The sequence below is a fragment of the Paramisgurnus dabryanus genome, chromosome 11, assembly GCF_030506205.2.
Source record: "Paramisgurnus dabryanus chromosome 11, PD_genome_1.1, whole genome shotgun sequence".
Taxonomy (NCBI): Eukaryota; Metazoa; Chordata; class Actinopteri; order Cypriniformes; family Cobitidae; genus Paramisgurnus; species Paramisgurnus dabryanus.
The window spans coordinates 15,927,676-15,943,559 of NC_133347.1; the positions used below are offsets into that span (position 1 = coordinate 15,927,676).

Here is a 15,884-nt window from a genome sequence, read left to right on the forward strand (position 1 = left end):
TTGAATATTTTCAACTTGGGCGAAGACCATTTGATGTGAATAGTGCGTGTTTTCGCGGCGAACGCTCCACCCATATCGGGGCATTTGCATCGCCTCACACAAGGATGCATCTGATCGCATCTTTGCATTAACTTTGTATGTAACCTACTCGCGCAAATCTTTGAACTCGCAACTGGTTAGACTTTTGCACAGTACAGTTTGGTCATCTGCTTTTCTCTGTCTATTCCACCAACCCTTCTGTATATTACCATAAAATATAAAACAAGAAGCATCTTCCAATTACAATTACATTCATTCTAAGGTGCAACAAAGAAGTCGTTATATTTATGTTGTGAGACAGAAAAGTGTTAAAAGAGGATAAAACAGAGTGATAAAACACATAAACATTTTTAAAAGCCCTGTACCACACGCACACACCGAGAGAAATACTTTATATACCCATTTGCTGCAGTGATGAATTTTAATAAGTGTAAGCAGGCAGCAGCAGTAAGATAAGAGGCGACCTACTGACTCCACTGAATATAGATTTAACACACAGACAAATACACACACACACACACACACACACACACACACACACACACACACACACACACACACACACACACACACACACACACACACACACACACACACACACACACGCGCACACAGTTTCAATGCACTTGCTAAAATCTACAGCAGTGGTTCGCAGACCACCCCTGGAGGGCTGCAAGATGGTGCCGGGGGGCCCCAATTTTATGACATTTTATAGAATACATTCATTTATCATAAATTCTGTGTAATTAAACTTCAGAAAAATAATGCTACCAACCAATTGTATAATTTCATATGTTTTGTTTAATTTAAAGTTTTATATAAAGAATTTGGGGGAGGCTGGGGGAAGAAATTCACCCTATATAAGGGGGCCCCAAGTCGAAGAATTTAAGAACCACCGATCTACAAGACATTTATAATGAAAAGAAAAAGATTTTATTTTATTTAATATAACAAACGTTTTATTTTAAGTAAATACAGCACTATCCCAGTACAAATATAAACAAGCTTTGTTCTTTCCACTCTTTATTCTCTTTCTGTTTCTCCCACTGCGAATAATGGATCTATTCACACAGTTAGACAGCAGAAGCCTCATAATAAAACACACACACATACACAAACACACACTGTCTCTCTGTCTATACTGCCTTCACCCTGATTAGCGGTGCTAATTTACTATAAACACACAGTTGATATGAGCTACTGCAGACCCGTATGCATGTATGGCGCGCACACACACACACACACACACACACACGCACGCACGCACGCACACACACACACACACACACACACACACAAATACAGATTCAGCAAGGTTCTCACCCTCCCCGATCCTGAGAGATTTATACAAGACTACAGCAGAAAAGTGCATCTCTGTCCTTCACGTCTCTTTAAGCAAAGAGGCTGTGCCAACGCAGCAAATCGTACATCATCATTACAGCCAAGGCTGAACCTCAGCTTCAACACGCACACAGACCAGAGGATTTATTAGAAAGGGTCTATCGAAGAGACATTGGACTTGAATATAATAAAATACCCCTAACCTAACACAATGCATAAACAAGTATAAAGTGAAATGTAATTTTTTTTTTTATTTCACTATATTTTCAAAAACGTGACCCTCACAAGTATAGCCACACAAACACACATGAAGGAAGGCCTCTCCACAGGAACTGGGTCTTAAAACCAAATGATTTGAAGGCCAAATAAACAAACAATAATTAACCTTACGACCGCAATGCCACAACGACAGTGCCAGAGAAAACAAGTCAAAAGAGTGAGATGAGGAAAAAGAGAGCGAGAGAAAGATGTAATGACTGAGCCTCTAATTTCATGATGTTTGGTAAGACCTGAACAGAGAGAAGGAGAGAGAGAGAGAAAGAAGGAGAGAGAGAGCAAGAGAGAAAGAGGGGAGGAGAAAGGAGTCGATTGTTCCACTGAGTGGTTCCTTTGGACTGAGACCAACTGTCAGAATCTCCAGTAAGGCAACGAAAGAGAAAAGAAAGAATGAAAAGCGTGAGGAAAGGCCTCTGTGAGGGGAAATGAAACTTAAAGGAAAGTTCACCCAAAAATGCAAAAATTTAAGTTGTTTTAAACAAATATGACGTACTTTCTAATCTGAAACAAAAAATGTTAAGACTTTCTTGGTTGCGGGTTTCTTTGCAATTACAATGAATGGGAACCGAAGTTTCAAAATAAACGTACAAGCACCATAAAGCAATCTATATCACTCTATATTAAGACTTCTAAGTCTTTGGAAGACACGCAATAGCTTTGCAATACTTTATGATATAATGATTTAATATTTTTATTTTGCTTAAACACTGCAGTCCCCATTCACTTTAATGGCACAAAAAACAGCAACCAATAATGTAGAATTTAGTTTTTTTGTGTGTGTGTTTGACAGAAATTCACACAGGTTTGAAATGGTATTAAGTGAATGAATTTTCATTCTTGGCTGAACTAATCCTTCAACAGTGTGAGAAACCGCAGGTAACCATGAGGTTTTTTTCCTAGAAGAACTGACAGACAGAAAAAACATACTTACAAATAGAGAAACGTTATTGTTTGTTTAGCACATTCAGTTTTTTCGAATCCCAAATAAACTAACCCACCTTGTTAACTTCTCTTCTTGTCTTTGGTCTCTGAAGGTCCAACAAGGGCATTCTGGCACACCAACAAGAATTACTCTCCCTCTTTGCAGTCTTTCCCACAGCTCCTTTCTCTCTCTTTCTTTTCAACTCTCACACATATAGATGTGACAGAACATCAAACCGCCTAAAACTCTCTTCCTATAGATCAACTTCTACACTGTCTGAGATAATACTGTGTATACCCACAACAAAGACACACACACATGCAAATCCTTTCAAATGGAGTCCAAAGAGTGAATTTGGCGGCTCTCACCCCTGTTGGGAGCAAAACGGCAAGTTTCAGCATGTGCATGTGTAACTGCAGTGATCTCCCAGGTCAACCGCAAGCCCTCAGTCCATTTAAAAATAATACACACAAATACAATGCGTCATCACAAAGACACATTCACTCACAACCTCCATAAGAATTAAATAAACCAGCCGTCTGAGCTCCTCTTTAGACTAAAGTCTGTGTGTCTTGAGTGTGTAATTTTATTAGTTGTGTTTGCCAGGATTATTACTGCTTATACCTAGGATTAAACTTGCACCTGCATTATTTGCCTGGTGGATAACACAATTATTAAATTTATTTAAAAATCTTATGTCAGATGTCAGACTCACATGAAAGAAGGAACCTAAGAAATATTTAGGGTCCAGAATAGCAACCACCTAAATCAACTACCTAAAAACTTCCTTTATATCTGCATAGCAATGCACAAATATGCAGAACACCTTAGCAACCACACAGCAACACCCTGGCAATACCCGAACTAGGGTCGCAAGATATACCGAAATAATCGCAGTAGCGCAAATGTCCATACAGCGATATAAAAATCTCAATGATTTGCCATAACTGAATTACTTGGATACTTCAAAAAGTTATGCGTAGTCAGATTTTTAGGGTGATGCAGATAGCATAGAGACTGGTGAGACAGAGAGTGTGATGATTTCTTTGCCTAGAAACAATATTAAATGTGTGTTGTTACATAATTTTCAGTTTTTAGATATATTTTATTATATTCAAATTGATTTTACAAATTTAAAGCATTATTTTATCGCATATCCATCATTTAGCAAGTTAATGCATTTTTCTTCATATCAGTTGTTGTTGACCTTTGCGCAGGAAAAAACACAACTCGTATTTCTTTATAAATTTATAAATTTAGTCATCTTAACTATTTTAAATAGTATACAGACCTTAATTTCCACAAATCAGAATGTTATGTATTGTCAATTATAATTGTATATGTGTGTGTGTCTGTGTTGGTATTTGGCAAAGATCCAGGGTTGCCATCCACTGTGCAAACACCTTTGAATAGAAAAGGAGAAAAAACCCAAAAGGATCCTCTTTTTCTCAGTTGCTCTTTTCCAGATAATAGTGCTCCTTAACCCAAGACTGATTTCGCGATTACCATGGTAACCCTGAGTATTTGATGTGTGCACTCCTGTATAATCTTTAAAGTCTATTAAACACTTTAAACCCTTTGAGTTCGAGTGGTACTCAGATACTGTAGGACAACAGCTGTGTGTGTCAGTGTAGGTGTGTGTACACAATGCACTCTTAATGTATTGTGCTGAAGTTGTATTAAGTCTGTTGAATCGTCTGGCTGCAGAGTGGCAATACAGTGGTGAGATCAGGGTACTTTTCAGAAAGTACCCCTGTAAAACAACGGATGTCGTTTCAATAGGCTTTGCAATAAATGAAGGGTGTTTGACTTATAAATGTAGACCGGAGAACACAGATACACAAATGTCCAAACACACACACTGGAATTTTGGAACTGTTGTCCCACCACAACATCCCACGACTTTAACAAATGAACATTACGTCAACACAACCAACTGACGTCAAAAAAAGCTGATTCATCAGACACACATACTGCACTGATGCACAAACACACAAAACACAATTGTCATTTCAACCATTTAGTAAATTCTGAAGAAAACTATTTATACAAACATGTCCAAGGTGTTCTTTAAAAAAAAAATTAAGTGAATGGTGTCCATGCCTGTCAAGCATTGTCAGGGCAGGGAATTTCTGTAATTTTTTCTGTAAAATGTTTGTGTATGTCCACCATTGGGACACCGGTCCATCTCAACCTGTGTTGGATACCGAGTCAATCTAGCTTGAGTTGTAAGACCCATAGCTAATCACCATGACCGTGTTGGACACACCGACATGACATAAAGCAAATTCCAGAACCAAGAGGGTGATTATCACCACGGCGACGTCGCTGTATCACCCACTTTGTTTCTAACCATAAAACTCAAACCTGATTGGCCAGTAAAAGTGAACCACTGCCACTGGCTGAAACTTACGGGACTGAGCGTGTCATAACTCACAAAGTTGACGGTTAAATGTGCTAATTTAGACTAAAGGCACACCAGTTTCAGAAGGTGGAAATTACACGCTCCACATCTCAACCCTAGTTTAAGAGTTTGGTTCCTTATGGTTTTGTTTTCTTCACAAAACTTCCCATGTGAGCCTATGATTAAAGCCTCTGTACATTCCATATGCTTCTCGAACGCTATATTCTTTCTACTGCGCTCTCTTTCTTTCACTCCTCTTTTATTTCTCCCCAGGGTCATACCATCATGAAGTTAAACTCGGTTACCCATAGACCTCCTTGTCTTTGAAGTGGGCAACAAAGTAGCACAAATCACACATGCACACTTCTTAACTTTAATCAGTTAATGCAGAAGTAATGATACTTTGCATCCAACAAGCCTAGTCTTTATAAATCTTTTTGATTTACTTGTATTTTACAGCTAGTTAATAACAGAATTACTCTAACGCAAGCGTTACCATGTCACACTGTTAGAAAAATGGTCAAAATAAGTACCCCAGCAATCACTGGGGAAGTACCATATAAAAAAGTCCTACAAAATGTACTAATATATAGGTACAGGTATACATTTGATACCAATATGTACCTTTGAGATACTACTATTTAGGTGCAAAGCTGTATTTTTAAAGGGTGCAACCCCATTGACTGCTGGGGTACAATTGACAATTTTTTCTGACAGTAGACTAACAGAAACTCCTGCTATTTTAGGAAAAAAGCATTTTTGCTTATTATTTACTCAATAATGAAAATTAAGGGTAGCTCCAAATGTTTCCAAATTCAGGTTTTGTCCCTGAACTAATTGTTAACACAGACCTAAAACATCCTAAAACTATTACGCCACGGACACACACACACAAGCACACACACTTTTCTCATGAGACTGATTTAACATTAGTCCCTGGCCTCTTCCATTGGGCCTTTGACCTAAAACAGCAGCCGTTTGAAACCAATGGGAAATCCAACAAAAACACACACATACACACATGCATACACAGGGTCAATCCCTGGCCCTTTCCCCAGGTAGGATTATAGATGATTGACAGGTGCTTTAAAACTTAAATGACACTAATTTATGACTTCTAAAACTTTTCTTATTGTTTTTTTTCTCTTTTCCTTCTCCATCTTTGTCTCCTCCGGGAAAAGTGGAGCTGAAAGTCTTGGAAAAGTGGAGATTTAACTTAAAGTATTTTTTAATCTCCTCCTCTATTTCCCACTCCTATCCCTTCCCTCATACAACACACCCACAGTCACACACAGCACACGGTTTCCTGTGCTAACTCCCTGTAGAGACTGGAAATCTGGTCCCAGTAAGAGCTGTCAGAAGTGATTCTGAGTCTGGATCAAGAGACAGTAAGTGTGTGTGTCACCACACACTGTCGAGAAGCTGTCAGTGCCTCTGGTGTAATACTAATGATGTACCCGCATACACACACAGCAGTAATGTTATTCGTCTGCAGTGAAGAGGATGAGGAGAGATTATCGGCGGTTTGACCGGTTCAGCGGTGAGTGTGATGGGATGAGAGAGGCAGATCACTGCTGGAGTTTGAGCCTTTCGACCCACAATCCTTTTCGACCCAATAAAATCATCAGAGCATCTCTCTTTCACACACACACACATACAGGGGCATCAATGTACTGTATAATATGAAAATACTTTGATCACCCAACATTTAATCTCATGTCAGTTTGAAAGCTTCTTACACAAACATACACACACACAGCATTGGATGAGTCCCAGAAGTGGCAGAAATCCCCTCTATTAGAATGTAATTGAAAGGCAGGGACATGGGCAAAGGATGATAGATGGGTTTAACACACACACCTTTTCTCTCTCTCAGGTGTCAGTTAAAACTGTGATTGGACCATGCAGGTGGGCCATTTATGGTTTCCACTAAAACGCCCACTTGGGAAATCACCCTTAGAAAGACAGAAAGGAAGATGCATTTAACAGGTCAAGGGGAAAAGTCACACACACAGACACGCTTTAATGCAAGAGCACGCCTAGAGTCCTTTGTGCTTCCTTTTCAATCAAACCAAAGGTATTTATGCACATATAAAGCCGATAAATGCCAAACTTATTTATTATGAGCGAGACAAAAATACGGAGACAGAGGTAGAAATAAGAGAGGAAAACCTTTAAATCTCCTCTAAAGTCAAATCAAAGAGCAATGTATAAGCCTTAATGACACACAAGCAGTGAATATGATAAGAATTATGCTCACAGATTCAACAACCACAGTGAATGTCCACTACATTTATAAAATCCAGAGCAAGCTTCAGAATGAATCCTCAAACCCAACAGAATGGCTATTCAAATGTATAGATATGCTCCATCTTTACCTGGTGAACCCACACAGTATATACTGTAACAAAACAACACATATAACCAAATCGGGCCAACCCTGTATCACAAAGTTATTTACCTATAGTCACGTAAATTTGTGAGTCTTTTCCGTGACACTGCCACGTTTTTCCGCCTTTTGCATGAACATGTCACGCATTTCTGTATGTGTCGCGTATTTGTTACTCAACTGTTTTGTCCTAGTTTTAAACCACTGACACTTCGGTTTAGGGTTAGATTTGATGTTTGCGTTAGGATGTCACTTAAATTGGTTTATACCTTTTTCATGATTTATTTTATGATTTTTAAACCATTGTCACATTAGGGTTAGAGTTGGGTCTGGGTAAGCCTAAACCGAAGCGACAATGGTAAGGAAATAGGACAAAACAGTTGAGTAACAAATACGTGACAGTGACACGTAAACAGAAATGCGTGACATGTTCACGCAAAAAGGCGAAAAACGTGTCAGTTGCACGAAAAAGACTTATGGTCTTATGGGTACGTAATTTCGTGATACTGGGTTGCACAGGCAGGAGGGACATGGGAGCAGACACCAAAAATCCTACCAGACCAACTCCTTCAGCACACACGGCTGTCTCATGCTTGTGTTTGCAGACTTGAGACTTAGTGTTTAGATTTGGTAAATGTTTAATTGAATCTAGTAACAAGCACAGCTGCAGAAAAACTGAACAACTGTGCACTGATTTCCCAAGGAACAACTTCCATATAAATAAGAGAAAAAAAATATTTCAAAATGGTCAAACTTTACAACTGCAACATAAAACCTGATTTAAATCAAGCAAGACTGCTATCATGTTGATCTGCAATGGTTGTCATCAATATGCATGCAGGGTGAAAATAGTTGAACAATCCCTACAGTATAATCAAGAGGAAAAAAATTTGCATTTTAAAAAATATGGATTTTTATTTTGCATGAAAACTCTTTTAAAGGCCATTAAAAGTTTAACAATTAAGAAAACGATCATTTTAGGACACGTGTGATTGTGTTTCACTGTCTGTCATCATACACAAACTGTTAATCCTTAGACAGACATTTGAGCACTTGGTTGGGGATTCAGTTAACAAGATGAATCCATTCATTCATCCAGCGGGATTAAAATGACATCAAAACGTTCTCTCTTTCTCATACAGTAATCCGCAGTTATTCTTGTTCTCAACCATCAACATATGTACTAAGTTAACTTAGCCTTTCATATTCTTTAGTTGTTGTGGATCACCTCACCTAAAGTAATGCAGATGTGATAGTAACATTTTATTTCGATTTACAGCATTTACATCTGATAAGTCTGATAGTGTGTGTGTGTGTGTAGGCTCCTGAGGAATGCAGGAATTTCGTTCCTTGTCTGAAGTCTTGTCTCCCACACACACACAATTTCTCAGGAGAGGGTCCGGTCAATACTACCTTACATAAAGTACAGAAAGTATCCGAATGCAGGAATGCTAATAATATCCACTAATTCATTTATTACATAAAGAAGCAAAGTGCTAATAAACCACCATGGAACAAGAAAAAAATCAAAATTTCTCATTCGCACACACAAATACAGACAAAACTGCCCCACTCTTTGCTCTGAGGTGCCCGGGGGCAAATAACCATTGAGGGTGTGTACAGCAGCCAGGTGTATGCGTATGTGTGTCTATGTGATTGACAGGTATTGATTTACTAGTGCTGAGAGTGCTAGTGGGCAGAATCTCAAAGGGCAATGGACATTCAACACTAGACGCAGAGAGAGAGAGAGACAAAGAAAGAGAGAAAGAGCTGTCATTAAATTTCACCTGATCATTAGTTTATCTCCCTTTTCTTGCACATAGGGCTTCTGCACTGCAGTACAGTATATGTTCACTGTATAGATGAATCTCTTCTCACTGAACTTCTGAAGATATCAAAGTTTTGTAAGACAGAATTATACTTGCTTTCTCTTTCTCTCTCTCTCTCTTGCACACACACACATGCGAGAGAAAGAGACAGGTAGCTTGTTAGGGAATTTTGGACACCAAATCAGAAGATGCAACCAACCCCATCTCTTCTTATCCTAGGACTCCATTTTTCAAACACACACACTGCCCTTTGCGCACGTCCGATCTCTCCTGTCTTCTTTCATTATTTAAAGGCTCCTGCTGAACATACACTTTAGTCGACCACTACAGGGTAATGAGACAGGATGCTACATAAGCACACACACAAACTGACTTGGCTTGCAATTGAGGGGTGCACGCAGAGACACATTCTCCCCCTTTTCATGCACACAAATCTTTACACACACTTTTCATCTCTCTGATGAGCATTAGCTAATCCACACTGACGGAACGGCTCCATTACCCATAATCCTTAATGACTTTTTAATGTATCTTTCTCTCAAACTTCTGTCTCCATTTTTACAAACATATAGTGGCATCTTTTAAACCCTATTCGGACGGGATTAGTTTTACAAGGGTTGACGGAGTAATGCAACTTTACCACAGGACGTCTGTAATATTAATGGGCAATTCGCACTGGATAAGAAGTCTCAGTAAAACTATAAGAAGTGGGATTGCACCTCACCATCACCTCACTGTCATCAGGTGTGCATTACGTTGCTTCCTGGTATTATATGTAACATAACATATGACTATTGTATGGATGTATATAATTTATAATTCAGTATATATTACATTACAGCTGGTCTATTCGCATTGGATTCGTTTCTCCGGACTTTTTTTCAAAAGGAAAAAAGTCACCGTAATCTTTACTGACATTGTCCATAATGATTACTGAGATGGCACATTCAGACGGGACTAAAATCACTGAGATGCACTGGTAATAACTAAGGGTGTCACGATTTCAATTTTAAATCGAAATCGATTGAAATTAAGTTACAACCTCGAACTTTGAATTTAAAAAATGGAATCGTTGATGCTGGCACTCCCTCATGTCCGGTCTGCTTGCCAAGTGGAAAAATGTCAGATATTATATTTTTTAATAAAAGTCTAGTCTAAAAATGGCATAGCAACCTGTTCTTTTAAAGAAGAAAAAAAACAGTAAAAATCGAGAATCGAATCGAATCGTGACATTAGAATCGAAAATGTAATTGAATCGAGGATTTTGAGAATTTTGACACCCCTAGTAATAACTTTAGTCCACCTCTCCATGTAAAACTAATCCCGTCTGATTAGCGCTATAGCCAGTGAATTTAAAGTCCAGTAAAACATAAGTCCAGTTCCATTTAAGACGAAATCTATCAGTGTCACACATTCATTCCCACCTTTAACGAAGGTGTCACGCTGTATTCCGTCCCCAATTACAACCTGCTTGTGTTTAATCAGTTTCACGAGCATGACCGCTGAGTCAGACTGAAAGTCAATGAGAAAAAGTTTGGAGAGATGGTGGACGGGAGATATATATTCCCTATTTAGAGTATCTCTCTCTTTTCATTCACACATTGTGTCCTTCCAGATCTACTTTCAGGTCAGTGTGATTTATCTCTTGCTCCTTTAATCATGGCCCACGTACAAATGCACACGCTTTCCAAACAAACACACAGGGAGTTTAAAGCACCAGGGAAGCATGTGTTCAGGAATGCCTCCCTCTTTTTAATCAACCGACAATGTTTTGTAATTTTTCTGACCCTTATGTACACCCCCCCACACACACACGCATATACACACTTCTGCGGGCAGTGCCTAATGAGATCATACAGTACCTCTAAAGGCTCTCAGTACAAAATAAACACAGAACAACTGAGAAATACTTTGGTCCAAAAATACAAACACACAAGCCACTGTTTCCCCTGAGATGGGGTTTGCCAAGCTCAAAATTAACACTTCTCTACATACCTTTCTAAAGAAAGCAGCGTAAGTGTAAGTCTGGATATCTAGATGTGCATTTACATTGCTCATGAGGCGGACAGTTTTGCCTTCAAAGTACAGATATCTTACAATCTTTCATAATTCAAAAAAGATTCTTACATTATATCACATGATGTGTTTTTGTTTTATTCATACAAATGCAGTGTATTACTTAACCAAAGCAACAGAAGTCTATGGGTTCTGTTTGTACAGCTACTGTAGGTGTTAATGCTGTAATAATATTATAGCAAATGATGTGTTTCTGTATATGCATGTGTTAAATGAAATGTGGCTACAGCAGCACAAAAGACCATCACAATGACCTTAATCAGCACATGCACACACATTTACGTCATATAAAAACATCACACACATCATTTGATACAGTGTGATTACAAACATCAACACCCCCCTCCTCTTCCTCCTCCTCCGCTCTATCTATCATTCTTATCGCTTCATCTTTTCCTCCCTTTATCTCTTGCTCCAACTAGTGAATTGTGAGTTGTCCCTCCTTCGGTAAACTGACCTGTTTAACATATTTGCAATTGTTAACTTGGTTCTGTTTTTTTCTTCAAAACCAACCTCATCTGACTGGACTTCTCAAGAGAGCCAAATGTTGTTAAAGAAAAGCTCAACATACGCAAACTCAATATCAGATTAATGAAAACAGGAAGAAATAATATATTAGAGATAAAGTACTGTTATTTTTCACTTATAAAAGCTACAGGGACTCCAGAAGATATTGGACACTGAAGCCATCGAAAAAGAATGAATTTTAAATTGCATTAGATGATAAAATACCAAAGAGATATTATAGAGTTGCAGAGGTTAACCAACTAGTTTCAAGGTCATTTTAGTGGCTGAATAAATTTCATTTTAAGTTCACACAGGAGTCACACAGATGTACTTCATCGCGTTAACCATGAACATGCTTTACTGATGTTTAAAGTTCATAAATACTTGTCCTTGCTTTATATATCTGTATTCTGTTCCTGGCTCTTTGTATCCATTTGTTTTTGCTTAAGCTACTATCAAAAAGATTAGTTGAAGAGATTATAAAAGTTTCAGCAGCCAACAGACATTAAAATAAATAATACAGACTTTCAACCTGTTTGAATATATACAATAGTTAGTTTCTATAGTTATATAATTATATTTAATGTTAAGAAATCTCAACTCTAGTTGTTTATCCTGTTAAGAAATAACTCGCTGATAGATTTCAGAATATCTAAATCTAAAATCAACTCCAATAGGAGACCAGCAAGACCATGTTGAGATTATATGTTTGAATGTAGCTCTGGAAAGCTATCACAGTTATTTGCATGATGTTTATAGCAAAGGAAAAAGGTGAGCGCACCCAAACATTTAAATGCAGTTTACCTCAGTCCTCTATCCATCCACCACTTCATATTTAACTTTACTTGATATGGTTTAAGGCTTAAAGTACAGTCGAGAAACTCAGATGCCAAAAGCTGATAAATGCCACCTCCGTCAAAAATGAGATAATGATATTAACCAAATGCTCTTGGCATGTTTAATATGTATGTTCATTAAATACCTTGTCTTCTAATCTGCTTAATCCCAGCCTCAGGCCATTCAGTAATATCACTTTCTTGACAGAATCTGCTAAACGGTACACCAACTATTCAGCAAAGTGCACGGAAGATTAATTGAATGAACGACAGTGAGCAAAACGACTGTCGATCACATTAAAACTTGTGTCCCTTGTGAGAGTACTTGGACCTGAATACAACCTGAATGTGGCAGTCCTATGAATCACTGCACCCCCTAGTATGTGGTTTCTTCATTTTTACATTCTAACTTTCGTCATTTGCATTTTTTCTAGTTGCATCTTTAGTGATTATGCAACTATGTGGAGGTTTTTTCCAAAAAAGCTTGCATGCACTTAGAGGGTTTTGCACTAAAAGACAGTCACATTTGATAAATACCAATAAAAGTGACTTTTCAAATAATGCATTTCATTATTGACTAATAACATTTTCATTGCCACTAAAGAGAAATGACTGAAACTAAACATAAGAGCCAGATAAAAAAGCTAATTTACAAGAAAACATATCTGATGCATTTAGAGGGTTTTGCATCTGAACTCATCACTTCTTCTTTATTCCAAAAGCCTTCTAGGGCGGAATCTAAACAAAACTGCCATAATTGAAAGCTATGATACCGTCTTAAATTTTTATCTGAACTGAATGAGACATAAAATAAATAAATTGTTAATGTGTCACATAGCTTTCCTGGTGTAGACCTTTCTCGAAGCAATTCATCAAATAAAGGAAAGTATCTGCAGCACTACATAAAAAATGGATTTCAGGTATAAAAACAACAAAATGTCTACAATCTCACATTTCACCACAGGTAAATAAATAGTATGACAGTACAATCCACACAACAATCAAGTAAATCAATTCTACCAGATAGACACAACACAATCTCGTATCAGATTAGGAACTCCAGCAGTGACAGGGAATCTGACAACTGTACTATAATAGATGGATATAAAGGGCACTAAAAGTGTGTGTGAGGCAAAAAGCATTTGTGTGTGTGTGTGTGTGTGTGTGTGTGTGTGTGTGTGTGTGTGTGTGTGTGTGTGTGTGTGTGTGTGTGTGTGTGTGCAAGAGAGAGGGAGAGGGAAAGAGAAGAGGGAGCCAAATTAATCTGGGGTCTGATACCCCCCTATGGGAGCAGCTCAATTAACGATCCACACCGGCTGAGACAGCAGGCTAAAAGCCCTCTCTTTCCAATTTCTCTCCCTCTCCGTCTCTCGACCTACCCCTTAATCCTGACTCTGAGAGCAAGAATCAAGAGGCCAGAGACAAAATAGAGAAAGTCACTTGAAGATGCACATTAAAGGACATCCTGGGACCTTTTGGTTGTACATGTGCTAGTCTTGGCGTCTGTTTTCGTCCAGCAGATGCATACACACACAAACTCTCTCATACACACACACACAATGTTCCTTAGAGTCGCCTCTAAAACAACACAACATTCTTCCCTTTACCAAAAACACAGCTGACCATGAACACAGCGTGCGGTGTTTCAGTGCGAGTGCAAGCGTGCGTGTGAGAGAGTAGGTATGTAGGTGCTTGTGTTGTTAATTACTATTTTGGGTAGTGTATGGTATGGAGTGTGTGTGGGTCAGGTGTTGCCTATGCTTTTGGAAGTAAATGTCCCCCACAAGGATAGTAAAACATAAAATCACCTATATTGCGGGGACCAGCCAACAGGCGCCTGAGAAAAATTCAGAATACAAAAGGGTTTCTGTGTAAGAGTAGAAAATATAGTTAATAGAAAGTCACCCTGGTATAGCCTCACATCTTTATATCTTTTCATCAGTCTGATGGTGTTGACGTTAAAATGTAAAAATCATTAAATGTTGATGATAAAGTGATGATAACAGTCTTTTGCTCTTTGTGCGAACCAGCAAGCATCGTCCCATGAGCAACAGAGGAAACGTCAGAGTTCCAGAAGGGTAAATATTTCAAAAGAAACACTCTTACAGAATGAACATGTCTTACTCTATCAATGTCCCTTTCATCATCTCTCTCTCTCAGACCAGTTTATCTTTTAATATCAGCCTATATTAAGAAAACACAGTTAAGTTAGGTCAGTCCACACACAGACCAGTTTTCAACACTAGGATTAACCATACAGTATATCACTATTCAACCCCTAAACTGTTCTCTATATACCAAACTCCAGTTTTTATATTATAAAACAACACCAAGCTATGATCTGTTCAATGTTGAACACACACACATACAGTACACACACATACAAAGAGGTTGAACAGCTTGTCGCAGTGGAGGGCTTCCTACCCAATATTACACATTCCTTATCTTTTATCCACATCTATAAGGATTTCATCCAAAAGCATTTAACACATTAACAAACATGAAAAATGTGAAATTAAAATGCTCAGCACAATTGAAAATTTTAATACACTCACCTACCTTAACAAAAACATTCAGTGCCATCAGTCATACAGTAACTACTGATAAAAAGAAACTCACCTGTTTTTCTCCCTGTGTTTCTTTCCGCAGGTCTTTAAAGCCTCAAGTTCATCCGTTTCTGACAGGTGCCATGGTCCCGTAGACTCCAGAGGAACAACAGGCTCGCACAAACACTCTCACTCTCTCTCCCTACTCACACACACTGTGGCCGGGCAATTCAATGACAGATTACAGCACTAGCGCTCCTCGAATGACCATGTGTCTTATATCCAAGAGTTAATTCATGTCTCTTTTTTCTCTCTTCTTCAATCTCTTCTGTCCCAGGCTGAAGTGATTCTATAGTTAGTCCTCCCTCTCTCTGTTTCTTTCTTTTAATATATATTAATCTCAATTTTCCTCTTCACTTTCTTTCTCAACCACTGATTTTACTAGTTCTTTCTCTTATTAGCTTTATCTCTCTCTCTCTCTCTCTCTCTCTCTCTCTCTTTCTTTCAGTCCTTTTGGCTTTGGCTGTTGCGCTGACTGCTACCGCAGACTGCTCCGGCTTTCCCCCTCCCTCTCTCTCTCCCCTCCCTCTCTCAGCCACTCCCATTTTCAATGGCAGGCTATTATGGGTGGAGACTGGTCAGAGGTAAAAGTCTCTCGATCTTGTTTATTGTGATGTACAGTGTTAAATGTGTATTTTTATGTTTTTAAAACATTTCTG

At 38.4% G+C, this 15,884-nt stretch overlaps 1 protein-coding gene across 3 annotated transcripts in view; it reads right to left on the minus strand.

Moving 5' to 3' along the window:
* Nucleotides 1–15,884, minus strand: part of sema3b (sema domain, immunoglobulin domain (Ig), short basic domain, secreted, (semaphorin) 3B) — a 60,033-nt gene that overhangs the window by 17,048 nt on the left and 27,101 nt on the right. The window contains exons 1-2 of one of the 3 annotated variants that reach the window (XM_065247122.2): nucleotides 15,239–15,679; nucleotides 6,843–6,937 (exon numbers count right to left, since the gene is read on the minus strand). The exons of 1 other annotated variant lie outside the window; for it this stretch is intronic. The gene's annotated coding sequence lies outside the window, so the exon portion shown is untranslated. Of the gene's footprint in view, nucleotides 1–6,842; nucleotides 6,938–15,238; nucleotides 15,680–15,884 lie in introns of those variants that run through there. One more of the 3 variants, XM_065247120.2, reaches the window with a different exon arrangement.